This window comes from Theobroma cacao, chromosome 10, assembly GCF_000208745.1.
Source record: "Theobroma cacao cultivar B97-61/B2 chromosome 10, Criollo_cocoa_genome_V2, whole genome shotgun sequence".
Classification (NCBI taxonomy): Eukaryota; Viridiplantae; Streptophyta; class Magnoliopsida; order Malvales; family Malvaceae; genus Theobroma; species Theobroma cacao.
Window position 1 is genome coordinate 18,210,556 of NC_030859.1, and position 3,922 is coordinate 18,214,477.

A 3,922-nucleotide genomic window follows, 5' to 3' on the forward strand; every position below is an offset into this window, starting at 1 on the left:
GCTTTACCACCACGTGAAAGTGAGATTCAGTCAACGCCAAAGGACTGCTGTTTTATATGAATAAGTCATTTTAACAGTCTTGGCAGACTCGAGAGGATGCTTTGATGACGATCAAGTATCCCTGAGGATGAGTTTTGGCATGAGCCAAATTTTATGAGAAACATTAAGCCTTGAAAATCATTTTAATTGAATTATAATTGTTTTCATGGGATGGAATAAATTTCTAAGTTATGAAATGCATATTGAGATGGGATATTTTATTGTCTCCATTTACTCGGCTTTAGATACTTTAGATGGTATCTGTTTACTCACTGAGATTATAAAATCTCACTCCTTTTTTCTATATATTTTTCAGGCTTAGGACAGTTTGTAGATAGTCGAGTAGGACGAAAACTAAGCTCGGAACTGCATTATAGAAAGTAAGAGTTCACAGTCTTACATTTTCTTGGTCAATTGGGGCCCACGTGTCATTACAGATCAAAACTTATATTTTGGTTATTTGTATTTCTATTCATACAATTTTTACTTTACTTTCATGTGCGAAAAATTATTTACGAATATTTCTATAAAAATTTATTTTATGAGAAAATAGAATATTTAATTTATTATTTTTGAATAGTACTAGTTGTCAACAATTTGCTTTTAAATGAACGTTTTAGATATCAAACTTATTTCTAAGTATGAAATAGGCGTTTTTCACCTAATTATTACATTTTTAACCTGTCTCGAAATTTTTGACGAAAATGACAAAAATGCCCCTATGAGGCAGAAATTAAAATTTTTATTGTTTTTGGATGAAAAAAATGATCTATATTGTTTTAAAATATGATTTTTGTAATGGTAAATCACAAGGTAGGTGAGGAACTGATACGAGAGCCTTGCGAGGTCTCGATAGGATACTCGGAAGATGAGTGCCTATCCGGACATCGCGGTGGTTGTCACGGACTCAAAGGTGGTTCCGGGTCGTGATAATTTTATTGGTATCAGAGCATGATTTAAAGATCAAAGAATTTGGTTTTAAAGTTTTTGGTTTTAAAGTTGTTTTAAGAAATCCACACTGACATTGCGTGGCCTCGAGTTAAGCTAAATCGATTAGAATGTATATGTTTACATATAGAGTCTGAGGTTGCTTAAATTTGTCTTGTTTTCTTTTATAGATCATCATGCCCCCTAGACGTGAACGTATAACCTTCACTAGGTCGACTGGGAGGGGAAGAGATCGTTCTAGGCAAAGTCGGCTAGATCTCATAGGAGAGGAATCGACTGCGTCTCCTTTTCGGGCAGCGCCTACTGTTGAACAGACCGACGTTCCTCCACCTCCTCCGCCACCTACTGGCATTCCTGCCATGCCTCCCGAGGCAATTTAGGTGATGGTAGCTTTCTTTGCTGCTATGGCTGGTCAGGCTCAGGCTGGTCAAGTCCCACCGATAGTGCCACCGGTTACTCCTTCAGTACCCCCAGTACAAGATGTGTCTATCTCTAAGAAACTGAAGGAGGCTAGGCAGCTTGGCTGCGTATCTTTCACGAGTGAGTTAAATGCGACTGTGGCCAAGGACTGGATTAACTAGGTGTCGGAGACTCTCTTTGACATGAGATTGGATGACAACATGAAACTGATGGTGGCCACACGGTTATTAGAGAAAAGAGCTCGTACATGGTGGAATTCTGTAAAGTCCTGCTCCACCGCTCCACTGACCTGGGTAGATTTTCTGAGGGAATTTAACAGCCAGTATTTCACCTATTTTCACCAGAAAGAAAAGAGAATAGAATTTCTGAGCTTGAAACAAGAAAATTTGTTGGTAGAGGAATACGAAGCTCATTTTAACGAGCTGATGTTATACGTGCTTGATTTGGTCAAATCGAAGCAGGATCAGGCAAGCTATTTTGAAGAAGGGCTCTGTAATGAGATTAGGGAACGGATGACGGTAATCGGTAGGGAGCCCCATAAGGAAGTAGTACAAATGGCTCTAAGGGCCGAGAAGCTCGCGAACGAAAATAGGAGAATGCGAGCTGAGTTGGCAAAGAGGAGAAATCCGAGCATGTTCTCTAGTCAGCCACTAAAAAGGGGCAAAGATTCATCTGTTTCAGGAAGCACTACTTCTGCCTCAGTAACATCTTCTCGACCTTCATTTTCACAGACACAGCAGAGACCTTCGAGATTTAGTAAGTCTGTGACGACTACCTTCGGGAAAAGTTTCGGAGATTTCGATAGATGCTGGAATTGTCGAAAATATCATGTCGGATCGTGTAAGGAGCCCGTACGATGTTATCGCTGTGGTCAATTGGGTCACATCAGAAGTAATTTCCCATAGTCAGGATAGGCTACTTAGCTGCTCCACCTCCAACAGCTTATACAAATATGTAGAGGAGAGATTCCTCTGGAGTACACCCGAGGCACGGAGTAGCTGCACAGTCTAATGTGGAAAGTAACACCTCGACATATCCGCCAACTAGAGCACAGACTCGTTCTTCAACAAGGATTTTTGCTGTAATGGAAGATGAAGCACGAGTCCAACTTGGAGAAAGTGAGTGAAATAATAGACGAAAGTAGGAAATAGTGATAAGAGATGTAAATATCGAATAATGAGAGTGTAAGTAAGGGTTTCAAGAATAATTTAGCAAAGAACTTTATATGGAAAATTGCAATGGAAGTTTCTTAATATATATATTGTGGAAATTGGAAAAAGAAATGCTTGGGGTATATATAATTCAAATAAGTCCAAGTCTTAGGCAACAACTTAATATTGGAATGAAGTGAAGATATAAGATATGTTAAATACTTGAAAGATAATTGGGAAAAAAGGGTGACTCTTAGGAATTATGGTACTGCACAAGATGCAATAGCCAAGTAAAGGTAAATATGAAGTATGTGAAATGATTGGAGAAAATACCCCCGTATTTTCTTTGAGTTCGATTAGTGAAATTTTGAGGATAAAATTTTATTTTAAGGGGGGTAATGTTGTCAAACCCTGCTCTATAAAGTAATTACGGTGTCATTCACATACTCGATAGAATGTTTGTATATTGAGAAAGCTTGAGAAATTGACAAAAGACGATATTGCCCCTAGAAGAACAGTTAAGTCGATTAAACATCGAAGAAGATAAAATCGAGATCTTAAAGATGAAATTGAGAATTTCACAGTTTAGTGATGACTCAAAATGGTAATTCAGAATTCGAGGTCCGATTTGGAGTCAATCGGGAAAATTGACTGGTTAGGGGCAAAATGGTCATTTTGCAATTTGAAGACAAAATGGGAATTTTTAGAAAAGATTTTCTTAGCCCCATTTAACATATTTGAGTATGATATGAGTATTGAAGTACAATTGGAAGATTTATCAGTGAAAAATATGAGTTTTCGGTATTTTTAAAGTATAGGAGCAAAATGGTAATTTTGCCACCCAAAATCGAAAATTTAATTTTTGAAAGGATTTTGATCAAATTTAATTATTTGGAGTGTGAAATGAGTATGAGGAGTGAAAATTATGCATTATGGCAAATTTTCAATTTTTAGGGTAAAAATGTAATTTTTGAAAAGTTCGGGGGTAAAAGTATAATTTTGAAAAATTTTGTCACGACCCGAAACTCCCATCGAGCCCGTGACAACCGCCACGATGTCTCGATCAACATTCATTACCCGAAATGTCAACCGGAACCCCGCAAGGCTTTAATATCAGCTTCTCATTTCCCCTGTGGGTAACTGTTTCCAAATACCACATTCTAAAAGATTTTAAACTGTTTCCAACTTAAACAAATAAAATAATAATTTTCGTCTCACATGGGTATTTTGGTCATTTATCCCAAAAATCTCAAAATCATCTAAAAATATAGTATGTAAGTGGAAAACACATATTTCATAATCAAAAATAATTTTGGATGTCTAAAACATTCGTTTAAAATGAAATTATGACTGTCATAATAAAA

The 3,922-nt window shown here is 37.0% G+C and overlaps 1 long non-coding RNA gene across 1 annotated transcript in view; it reads left to right on the plus strand.

Annotated features, from left to right (window-relative positions):
- Positions 325-3,922, plus strand: part of LOC108663821 — a 54,469-nt gene continuing 50,871 nt past the window's right edge. Inside the window, exon 1 of the long non-coding RNA XR_001929932.1 lies at positions 325-419. This is a non-coding gene — a long non-coding RNA (uncharacterized LOC108663821). The remainder of the gene's footprint in view (positions 420-3,922) is intronic.